The sequence below is a fragment of the Hyperoodon ampullatus genome, assembly GCF_949752795.1.
Source record: "Hyperoodon ampullatus genome assembly, chromosome: 19".
Taxonomy (NCBI): Eukaryota; Metazoa; Chordata; class Mammalia; order Artiodactyla; family Ziphiidae; genus Hyperoodon; species Hyperoodon ampullatus.
This window is the reverse complement of record NC_136932.1, coordinates 57,982,737-57,995,196: the sequence shown is the minus strand read 5'-3', so window position 1 is coordinate 57,995,196 and position 12,460 is coordinate 57,982,737. Positions and strand designations below refer to the sequence as shown.

General features: G+C 40.0%; 1 pseudogene across 1 annotated transcript in view; it reads right to left on the bottom strand.

The window, feature by feature from the left end:
* Window positions 1–10,120, bottom strand: part of LOC307067984 (growth hormone-inducible transmembrane protein-like) — a 52,823-nt pseudogene extending 42,703 nt beyond the window's left edge. Inside the window, exons 1-2 of the transcript in view lie at window positions 9,909–10,120; window positions 9,383–9,646 (exon numbers count right to left, since the gene is read on the bottom strand). The product of the transcript in view is annotated as a growth hormone-inducible transmembrane protein-like (transcript). The remainder of the gene's footprint in view (window positions 1–9,382; window positions 9,647–9,908) is intronic.
* Window positions 10,121–12,460: the final 2,340 nt, after the last annotated feature.

Below are 12,460 nucleotides of genomic sequence, written 5' to 3'. Positions count from 1 at the left end.
ACCTAATTACACCATTATAAGAAGAGGGTAGATTTCATCAGGTACATGTGCCTGTTTGTTGCTGTTTGCCCCTCTGTTAAATGGTCTCCGACTATTTTGAATTCTACTGTTGTATTTGTATTGTTTTCCTTTATTCTCCTGCATGGGTAAATTGTGGTTTTAATATTCTATTTTTGTTCTTTGGGCATCTATCTATAACTTCCTGAGTTCTGATTTGCTGCTTTGAAACTGTGACTGAAATGTCCACTCTAGTGGGAGAAAGTGCGGGCCTTAAAGATCTGGGTTTGGTTTCACCTCTTCACTTTGTATGTATAACTGACAAGTTGATTAACCCCTGTGGGGTTCAGTGTCCTCACCTTTAAAATAGGAATAAAAATATCTCTTGGCTGTTGGGAGAACTCAACAAAATGACAAATGTTAGTCAGATGCCTGTGTGCTTAGAGCCCATGCTCCGCAACAAGAGAAGCCACTGCAATGAGAAGCCTGCGCACTGCAATGAGGCGTGGCCCCTGCTTGCAGCAACTAGAGAAAGCCCACGTGCAGCAACGAAGACCTAACGCAGCCAAAAGTAAGTAAGTAAATAAATAAATATATGGGAAAAAAATGGATAAAATGGCGAATTTTACTTATATACATTTAACCACAATTTAAAAAATTAATAATGTATTATACCCAAACCATTGAATCATACACTTTATTTTATCTTATTTATTTATTTTAACATCTTTATTAGAGTATAATTGCTTTACAATGGTGCGTCAGTTTCTGCTTTATAACAAAGTGAATCATCTATACATATACATATGTCCCCATATCTGTTCCCTCTTGCATCTCCCTCCCTCCTACCCTCCCTATCCCACCCCTTTAGGTGGTCAAAAAGCACGGAGCTGATCTCCCTGTGCTATGCGGCTGCTTCCCACTAGCTATCTATTTTATGTTTGGTAGTGTATATATGAATCATACACTTTAAATGGGTGAATTGCATGGTATGTGAACTAGATCTCAGTAAAGCTGTTAAAGGCACTATTCTTGCTTTATAGGAGTTTATGTCCAATGAAAAAATCATTCTATGAGCAAACGATTATAAAGGACAAACGTATCAACACTGGATGGTTAAGAAGACATTTAGAGAGTCACTTTGCTTCAATTGAATCACTGCTTTTCTGTTTCAATGATGTAATAACTTATTTATTTATTTTTTTTGCAGTATGCGGACCTCTCACCATTGTGGCCTCTCCCGTTGCGGAGCACAGGCTCCAGACGCGCAGGCTCAGTGGCCATGGCTCACGGGCCCAGCCGCTCCCAGGGGCATGTGGGATCCTCCCGGACCGGGGCACGAACCCATGTCCCCTGCATCGGCAGGCGGACTCCCAACCACTGCGCCACCAGGGAAGCCTCAGATGTAATAATTTTTTAATTATCATTATTTTATTAGGCATTGCGTCTAAAAAAATGAGTGACATTTCTTCATGTGTGTTTACTACTCTCACTTGAACTGAGTTGTCATGGATGTCACAGTATCCATTCACTCACAACCTGAATTTCGTACTGGCAGACACAACTTAGGGGGTTTTGCATTTGGGATGCCTATGTTACCTTCTCCCCTAACTTCCAAAAGATGTCTGAATTCCCTCATCACCTTTTCTATTTGCACATCTATAAACCTTCATTTGAACAGTGCTCTGTGGGGCCATTTGGACTTCATTTAGTACCAATGCAATTATCACTGCAAAAGTGGTCCTGAAATTTTATAGGAGAACTTACTCATAAGTGGTTGTCTAGAACATGTGAATTACACTTGGATTAATTTTCAATGATGGGTCATTTATACAGGTTAAAATTGTTAAATTTAGGTACAACTTTAAAATTCACTTGGAACTTTAAGACCTCAGAGTACATTTTTTCTGGCACTCAGGTGTCAGCTTTTGTCAATCTATTGATATGTTGCAATGCTATGTATTATTGATGTCCCTATGCTCTCACTTTCTCTTTTCCCTCTCTTTCTAAACTTCCTGTGCATGGGCTTCTACATCATCATGCTACCCTTTAAATCAACATCCATCCCTATATCTATGTTTAAGGTAAGAAATTCTGTTAAGATAAATACAAACTGAGCAACTATGATCCATAATGGATACATTCCTTAAAGTTCACGCTTAGAGTTTGGAAACACAGATTCCGAAATCTAGCATTGTGGTCCATATAGAATATATGACTGCCAAACTCAAATCAGAACTCTGGTTCTTTTTTAGCCTCACCTTTATTTTCTGTAAACATGAGAGGACTGCACCAAGTAATTGCTGATGCTCTGATTAGGTCAAATATTCTTAGACTGAGTTTCTCATCTGATTTAATTAAGCTTTTCCATGGACTATGGAAATGTCCCCACTGGACAACAACATCCACAAGGGTTGGATTTTATCTGTTTTCTTTAGATTTACTTCTTAACATGGAGCCTTGCCCAATAAATAAGGATAGAATGGCCATTTATTGAATTTCATTAATATACCCTCAGATATCATATTTGTTTTGCTTCAGTCCACCAACCAGACAGATTTGATCATGCTATTCTTCCACTTCACAGTCTCTGAATGGACTCGCATTGCCTTCTTAGAATGAAATATAAACCCCTTTTTATGGCATTTAAGGACATCTGCAATCTGGTTCCATCTACATGATGATGTTGAAAATCATGCACAGATAAGACGTCAGCCAAGAAGCTTAGGAAGAAAGGAAAAACAGAAAGTATTAGTCCCATTTCCTGCCACTCTGTCCCTGTACAACAGCTACATTAAACTACTTATTGCTATTTCATTGCTCCACCCATCAATTTTGAAAGTTCTGGCTACAAATTAGTGATTTGCATCTCCAACAAGTATGGAGAGCTGAGATTTTCCCATATATTTTAAGTAAGTGATCTTCTTTTCTTTAATTGTGAATGTTATGGGTTTTTCCCTCTTTCCATTTTTAATGTAGGCATTTTAATAATTTGGGAATTGTTTGATTCTTGATAATGTGACTATTATTAATTTTTATGCAAAATTCTTTTCATAATCTTATCCCTCTATTCATTTATTCTTTGAACCATTGTCTCATCATTTTTTTTTTTTTTTTTTTTGCGGTACACGGGCCTCTCACCATCGTGGCCTCCCCCGTTGCAGAGCACAGGCTCCGGACAAGCAGGCTCAGCGGCCATGGCTCACGGGCCCAGCCGCTCCACGGCATGTGGGATCCTCCCGGACCGGGGCACGAACCCGTGTCCCCTGCATTGGCAGGCAGACTCTCAACCACTGCGCCACCAGGGAAGCCCTCATCATTTTTTTTTTTTTAGTCTTAAATATTTTAGTTTGTGTAATCTAAATATTTTCTGGAAATATGCAAAAAGTTTACCTTCCCTAAGCAACCAAAATATATACTATTGGTTGTGTTTGTTATATGTTAATTATTAATCTTTTCTTCAATATGTCTGTGAAACTTTTATTAGTCTACTAAACTTATACCTTGTGGCATTTATATGCACTTAACATAATTAGTCCTTGAAATAATTAAAAGTTGTACAATTTAGCATTTCCAATTTCTCTTTCTTGTTCTTGTTTTTCACTTGATCTATTGCTAAACTTAGTTATTTTAGCTAATAGTGGAATGTTTGAAAGTTCATCTTTTTAGGTCCACTTGGAATGTTTTCTTTATCCTATACTTTGCAGGTTAAAAAAATTAGTTGCTGAATTTTTAAATTCTTTAAAAAAGCTTATTGGACTTTTAGGGAAAACTAAAAAGATGTAGAGATTTCTAGGTCACTAAAAGTTTTTATTTTTCTTATTGTAAAAGTAATTTTTATATTTCCATTAAACTAAAAAATTTATAACATTAATAATTTCAATTTCATTTATGTCATTTAAAAAGTACTTACTTTATGCCAAGTGGAGAGTTAGACCCTGAGTAAGAGAGGTACATAGCCATGCTCCTTCCCTTCAAGGAATTCTCCATTTAGCTAGGGAAGCAGACAAGGAACAGATAGTGAATTCATCAGGGCTCTCGAGAGAAACAGAACCAACAGGATGTGTATATATAAAATATATACATAAATATACATGTATAATATCTATATATGTTTGTGTGTATATACATCTGCATACATATGTGTGTGTGTCTCTCTCTGTGTGTGTATATATATATATATATATATATATATATATATATATATATATATATATAGTGAGAGAGAGAGAGAGAGAGAGAGAGAGAGAGAGGAAAGGAGAAAGAGACATAGAGAGAGATTGAGTTTGAGAAATTGGCTCATGTAATTGTGAAAGCTTGGCAATCAAAAGTCTGCTGGGTGGGCAGTCAGGCTGGAGACCCAAGGAATAATTGCAGTCCAAGTCCTAAGGCAGACTGCTGATAGAAACCCTTCTGGCTCTGGGGAAGCCAGTTTTTGCTCTATTAAGGCCTTTAGCTAACTGGATGTGGCCCTCCTATCCAATCATAATCCATCCATTATGGAGGGTAATCTGCTTTACTCAAAGTCCACTGATTTAAATGTTGATCTCAATCAAAAAAATCTTCACAGAAACATCCAGAATAATGTTTGACCAAATATATGGGCACCATGGCCCAGCCATTTTGAAACATAAAATTAACCATCACAGATAGTGACACTGCAAAGAGTTTAGCACCATGCCAGTTTCATAAACAATAAGCTACATGAGCATGTGGCAGTGAGGAATGGGGACATCTAACATTTCTGAAGTGGAGAATTCTATCATGGCTTCATAAAAGGAAGTTACTTTTCTGGAATTTTAAGAATAAGTGTTAATAAGACCAGTAATAAGAGGCTATTTTTACCTAGATCATCCTCATAGTAGTGTGGCTTCAAGAATTTTACTTTTAAGTGCTTTAAATGACTGCATTTCCTTTCTAAGTATCCCACTTTTGAGGGCTACAGTACCTTGGATTTTTCTCAGTGTCACACTACTGAGTGTGAGCAAACCTCCTATTGTCTAAGGGATTGGTTATCAGGTATAGTGTGCCATTGTCACAAAGCTGTTTGCTTTTAACAATTCTTTTTTATTTTTATTCTTTCTAACAGAATTTTACCCAATATTTTCTAAAGTGTGTTCTGTGGCACACTGGGCCTGAAAGACACTCTGGGGAACAAAATGTCAAATATATTTGCAAATAGCTGCATGTGATTCCTTTCTTAGAAGTTAACAGGGCACATGTATATTTATTAGAATGGTGATAAAGTGAGGTTAAAAATATCCTACCAGTAGACATTTGATTCCCTTTATTAAAAAAGTATTATATTTGTTTAGTAAAATACCTTTCTAAGCTGCTTGGAGAAGGTGAGGTCCCAAGGACTTGGATTAGCAAGATACAAAGTCACAAGGGAGATGACTGAATCACTGTGCCTTAGAAATGCACAGAGACTTGGGGGATGGAAGGAGAGTAGAGAAGAGAAGAGAGGGAGCAGGAAAAAAGAGAAACCAGAGTAACTGAGTAACGGTAGATTTTGTTGTTTGCCTTTTTGCCATATAACTCCCATTTGTTGTAGTTTGTTTCACAAGCAAAGGAATTGTGTGAGATGAATGTGACTGATTTCTTCATTTGGGTCAACAGCCGTCTGGAGTTAGAGGAATAGTTGTAAGACACAGCAGAGAACCAAAATTCAGGGAACATGGGATGACATCAGAGACAGAGGCAATCATGGGCTTGTTAGCACTGGAGTATTTCATAGAAATGCGGGAGGTAATGGATTCTCCCTCCAGGCAAAGACAAGGGGTTCATAACCATCTTTCAGTCTTAAAGTACGGAAAAGCCCAGTTGGCACCTGGATTGTGTGTATGTATGTGTTTTCACATGTAGGTGATGAAAGTGCACTAAAATGTTAACAATTGTCCTTTCTGGGTGATTGACTCTCAAGCAGCTTTTACTTTCTTCTTTATACTTTCTATATTTGAATCTTCTCCACTAAGCATATATTATTTTTATAATCAGATTAATTTAAAGATTCATTTTCCTTTCTAAAAAGCATTCTCAAATATTGCTTCACTCAGGCAGGCTTTTGGTAGACATTTGGTAACAGTGTGCTCCCCAAGATTGCCTACCCCAAGATTGTAAACCCCAGGAAGAGCTTGGAATGTAGCTAATTAATGTTTCCCATTACAAATCCACATGTCTTAATAGATAGTCTAGCTGGGATAGGGTGGATAGTCCTTTACGGAAATAAGTCTGAGAGCACAGGTAGCTAACAGAAGGTCATCCCACGTCTTCTATGAAGTGGCCTAAGGGAGTGTTGTTTAGAGTCTCACAGTGATCAATATATTGGTTTAAGATTAAACCATTCTTTGGTTTATTATTGGTCTTCTCTTGTTTGGGAGAACCAGGAAGATGGTTCAACTAACTAATTTTAAGATTATTATTCTTTCTTGAAAACGTATTTGTACTGTTTCAGTTCTATTTTCAACCACCTTGATCCCTGGGAAAATAGGCTTTTTCTATCTGGTCCCCAAGTCCCAGCTATCTCAGCTTTAGGTCATGACCCTGGGGACACAAATGTGACATTCATGAGGTAGGTTAGTCTTGAACCACTCTTAGCTCTAGTACATCACACTGAGTCCTAGCACTTTTCCTTGGTTTTGCCTCTGCCCAGGTGATTTGTTTCCTCCTGTCTATTCCTCAAGAGTCAGTGCAGCAAGGAGGTTACAAGCATGCGATTGAGAGCCAAATGGTTGACTTCTAACCTTGACTTGGTCATTTAATGACAGCATGATCTCATGTATGCTACTTGACCTCTCTAAGTCTCAAGTGACTCATCTATAATGTGAAAATAAAAATAGTTCCTTCTTCAGAAGTTTTTGTGAGGATTAATTAGATGATGGAAGAAAAATCCTTAGTAGGCTCTAGTACATCCGTGAGTGCTCAAATAAACATAAGCTGTTATTTCTTAAAAATATTATCTCACTTTGTACTTTCCTTCAACCTTTCATGATGTTCTTGTAAGGCTGATATCAGAGCCTACTGAATCTCCAAGTGTTGCCACATCTTCACCTCTTTTCGACAGGATGTAGTAAAAAGAGTGAGGACTTTGAAGTTAGGGAGACCTGGTTTAGAACTGTGGGTACACGACTTACTGTATGATTCCTGGCCATTTGTGGCCCTTAATGTTCCAAAGCCTCAGCTTTCTCACTTATAAAGTAGAGATGATAAAACCAACTTAAAGAGCTTGTTGTGAAGATGGGTAGGTGTCCTCATCCCTTCAATACTAATTATCTGGGTACTCTGCCCATAGTAGATGATCAATGAAAGTACCACACTTTTTCCTTGTATCTGAGCTTCTTTAAGATTTCACTCCCCAGGTCATCCAACCCCCCCCCACCCCCATCTGGGATAATACTACCCTCTTCTCGCCCCTCCCTCACCAGAAGAGCCATATCTTTAAGTCTCATTCAAGGATAGATTAGTATTGTTAATAGATAGATTAGGGTTGTTAAAATCTGGATTTGATTCCTACTTTTCCCATATTTACGCTGGGTAAGTTTGGGCACAGTTTTTGACATTCTATTTTTCTTCCTCTTTAAAAAAGAGATAATGATAACTACTTCAAAATGTTGTTCTGGGGATCAAATTAAATTTACTTACTGAGTATATTTGGAGGACCTGCTCTGCTGTGTGCCTGCCATTGTGCTAGGTACTGAGATTGAATAAAGAGCCAGCCAGATAGTGTGTTTGTACGGTGCTGAGCACAGTGTATGTTATCCAGAAAGCTTCAATACATAATGTCTGCCATCATCATCATCATCATCATCATCATCATCATCATATCTGTGTTATGCTACATAAACACAGAATCTTTCAATTACATTTTATATCCTCTAGTCTCAATCAAAATAAAGAAACCATTCTATCTTCTGAGGAAGTCTGGGGAGCTATGTCTTTCCACAGAGGTACCCATGATCCATGATACAGCAAAAACCACATGTAAGGTAAAAAGTTATTTAAGTCATTCTCACATACAACTGAGGTTGCAAATCATTGGTGTAGAGTGTACTGTCCTGTAGTTAGTACCTGATTAAAGCGAAAGAGTAGTCTGTATACTCCTAAAGGATAGATGTTTTAAAAATTAAGTGATTGAACAGTAGAATAGATAAATTATGGTATGTTCATAAATGGAACACAGCACTTTTTTTTTTTTTTTGGCCATGTGGCTTGTGGGATCCAAGTTCCCTGACCAGGGATTGAACCCGAGCCCCCTGAAATGGGAGCACTGAGTCCTAACCACTGGACTGCCAGGGAATTCCTGGAATACTACACAACACTGAAAAATAATGGGCTACATCTTGTTAAATGTAACAATGTGGAAATCTCACAAACATTATGAGCAAAAGGGGCCAGACTGAAAAGAATACAATACTGTATGGTTCCATTTATGTGATGAGCAAGACAGACAAAACTTATGCACAATGGTAGAAGTCAGAATAGTGGTCACCGCTGGGGGAAAGTTATTGACTGAGAAGGCCATAAAGGAAACTTCTAGGTAATGAAAGTGTCCTCTATTTTGATCTAGGTGATGATAAATGATCTCTCTTTCTCTCTCTCTCTCTTGCTCTAGCTCTGGTTCTCAGCAGCTTGATACATTTTACATATGTTAAAATACATCAAGCTGTTTACTGAAGATGTGTGTTCATTATTAAATATAATGTTACATTTAATGTTAATTATAATATGTAACAATAAATAATTAATCTTACATCAGTATAAAGTAAATCTATGTATACATCTCTCTATCTCTCTCTATCTCTGTTCCCATTAAAATTAGTTATACATATAAAGCTAAATTATATACATCAGTATAAATTTGTAAATTTTACATGAATATGTGAATTTAACTTATATAAAAATAAATTATATATACACATTTTTTTCTCCTGCCTATTTACTTTGCAGTTCATGTGTGGTTGAGGCCGGTGTGAGTTGTGTTTCCCAAGTGTAGTCTCGGCTTTTCTCTTCCTTCCTCAAGCTTCTTGGCAGTATTTTTTGGGGAAGAGGCTGATCAGCGAGTGGTGGGGGAAAGTCATAGGGCAAATACAAAAGTAGCCTTGGGCTTAAAATGTACTGTCAATTATTATTCAAGTGAATCATCTGTATGTGGGTAACTGCTCATTATATGAGGCTGTTAGGATTTTTTTCCCTGGGCGTTGGCAGTGGACTGCTGGGGTGCCTCACCTTGGCCGAGGATTAAATAGGATAATGGTAATTACAAGCAGGTCTCTAGTTCTCCAAGTTATTATTCTGGGTGGATGATAATGGCTTTGGAAGTGTTGGGGATGTGATGGAGGCAAGAAGAGAAGGTGGAATTTCAGGCCTTGAGCACTTCCCGGCTTACAAAGTTTCTCCTCTGCCGTCTTTTACTTTAAATTTGATTGATGCCTGAAGGCGTAAGGGACAGGTTTCCTGGCTCCTTCTGACTTGGCTTTGGGGAGGGGCCATGATGGTGCCTGTGCAGAGTGCAGCTTGTTTGAAAGAGGAAAACGTTGATGGTCCAAACACTATGTTATAAGTGGCCATGTGTCGGGAGAGTTCCTTCCCCAGATGGGCCCACAGCCATGGGGGTGGCGGGAGGGCGGTGGGCGTGAAGCGGTGGGAAGATCTACAAGGGGGAGGAAGGAAGCAGCGCAGAGAAGGCGCGGGAGCAAATGCAAAGCAAATCTCTCTCTCCTGTTTTTTTTTTTTCAGTAAAAGAGTGAATTAGAGCGAGAGAGGAAGAGAGAGAGAGAGAGAGTGATTGAGCTACACAAAAGAAACTAGGCAACGAATGGAGCTGGGAAGGTGGGAAAGAGAGAAACCAACCGCTAAAGAACAGTGACTTGACAACCTCCAAATCATAATTAGGAGCAACTTCCTGGCCTCACATTTTCCACATAAACACTCGGGCGCTGGGCAGAGTTAATGGGCCCTGACTCCTGCCCGCGAGCAGCTCTGGCCAAGCCCAGCCGCGATTGACGTCACCGCCGCAGCGTCTCAGAGGAATGTGCCCGCTCCCCGCGCTTCTGGGTCTGACCCTAACCTTTCCCAGATGTGCAACTGTTCTTCCTTCCAAACAGGGAGTTTCAACACTGGGCATTGTGTGCTCTCTGAGTCCCGTCCTGTGGCCAAAACAAAAGTCCCAGTTCCTGCGTTTCAGAACAGGATTGTGCGCCCGCCGGCCTTTCGCGCTCTGGGCTGCTGAGCGGTCCCGCTGGAGGCGGGTACCACGGGGCTTGGGCCCCTACTGGGCTCCTTATCTCGCGCCGCAAGCTGCTCGCTAGCACAGGTGGGCCGCCTCTCTTTGTCTGGCTGCGGAGCGGTGGGAGTCCCCGGCAAGCAAGGTCCTCGAGGATCGGCCTCCAGCCGGCTCCCCACCCTCCTGCCTGAACTCCCGGCCTCTCCTGGCCTCAGGCACGCAGACTATTTGCAGTTGAACTAACACTTCTCGGTGACCCGTGGCCCTCTTTGCCCACTCCGTTCAGGCTGCTGGCATGGTGGACGCAGAGTCCTCATTTAGTTACAAAGGCAGCGCAAGCTTCCCCTGCTCCGGGAAGCCTTTTCCAACCCCCTTCTCTGTTCCCTCCCGGTTTGAATTGGCTGCTCTCTCCGTAGCCCTGCTGCCCTGCTTTACACAGACTGCAAACCTTATGCTTCATTACACTGGGGATCACTTCTCTCTCTATGCTTTATGTTTGAGTTGGTTGTTCATGTGTCTATTTCTCCAACTAGACTGTAAGCCCTTGAAGAACAAGGACCGTATCTTGCCCATCTTTGAACCTCCATTCAGTAGGATATGTAATAGGTATTCCTAAATGTTTGTTGAATGAATTAATGAGTATGTCCAAGGACATGAGAACAGCGGTGATATAACGGAAGTCAGGTATCTTGATGCGTTTGGAAGAGTTAGCATTGATAAAATAGCAAGGCCTTGTTACCACTGAGGAAGACGAGCACAGGAAAATAAACATACAAATTACACAACAGGAACAATTGCTGCTGCTATTAGAGGTCCTTAACCCTGTCTCTTCCTAAGTGCTTCGCTGATATGATCTCATTTTCTTCTTACAACATCCCTTTCCAAGTGGCATGGGGATTCTATAATCATTGTTTGTAATAGTTCAAGTCTCTAGACAACAGAATTCTGTAGCCTGCAGTGGAGGCATATTCCAAGACCTCTGAACCCTTTGGAAAGCCCTAAATCCCTTTGCTGCAGAGCAAGTGTACTATCTGTTACAAAGCAGCTGAACAAAGAAACTTGGCTTCAAAATTCCCTCTGTGCTTATTGTGTGAAAACCAAGTTTCCCCTCCCTTCTGCGCTCAGAGTTACCAACCTCCTTTCCCCAAACCTAAAACCCCGGATAGAGAAGGAATATAGACGAAGAGGTAACAGAGGCCACCTACTAATCTGGGCATAGTTGCCTTTCCCCTGAAAGATAAGAATGGATACTTAAGATAGAGCTACGTATATCTTGGGAAAACTACGCTCCACACTAGACTTTCATTTGTCGGAGCAAAATTCCCAAATAGGAGTTCCCAATGGGAATAACAACTTGCCTTCCCACCACCTCCCTTGGGCCCATCCACCCATTGTATGTCCTCCTCGTCTCCTCAGGGAATCTGACACCAAATGTGCAGAGATCCAAGAAAGCACAGGAGAGATGCTGTCACAGTGCTGTCACTTTGACAGCCAGAAGTCAGCTCTTTCCCGGAGGTATACAATCATAAGGGTGACTTCAGGACTTAACAGCAGCTGGGAGGCTGGGGGGCACAGGGTATCTGCTTGTTATCATTTCAATAAGTGGAATTAGGAGAAAAGTTCCCTTATCTGACTGTACTCTGGAGGGAAAACCTGAAGTGGTGATGTCTTTGATCTAGAAATCTTTCTGGCTTCCCACTGGAAAAGGAAATTTCCACAGGGAGTTTTCAACTTGCTGCCTCTCTTGAGGTATGTAGACATGTAATTTTAACAGAATTAAGGGCTAATGCATTAGGCCTTTCAGAGTTGTTCAGGATTCCTGGCTATGTAAAATAATTTATACATTTTGTAATACAACTATGTATTATAATTATGTTTCTGTAATTACATATTTTATACATAAATATAAATTATGTAAAAATAATTTTTAATTTATGTAAATAATGTAAAAACCAGGCCTTTGCTATTCTGTTGTTCCCATACTTCTATGCAGCCTCCTTAAGAACTGCCTTCACTGAACTAGGACAAAGTGGTTTCCCAGAGTTAGAGGGATTTTCCCAAGGAAGCTGTGAATTGGTGAAGCTGAGAGCACTGTAGGAAATTTATATTTTAAATCAGAAACAAAAGAGGTGTGCTTTTCCAGAAAAGCTCTTTGTTATTTTTCCCTAATATCAGTGCTGGGCATAGAAATCTAGATTATAAGCCTTGGAATAAGGCTTGCATTCATTTAAACTTTCATTA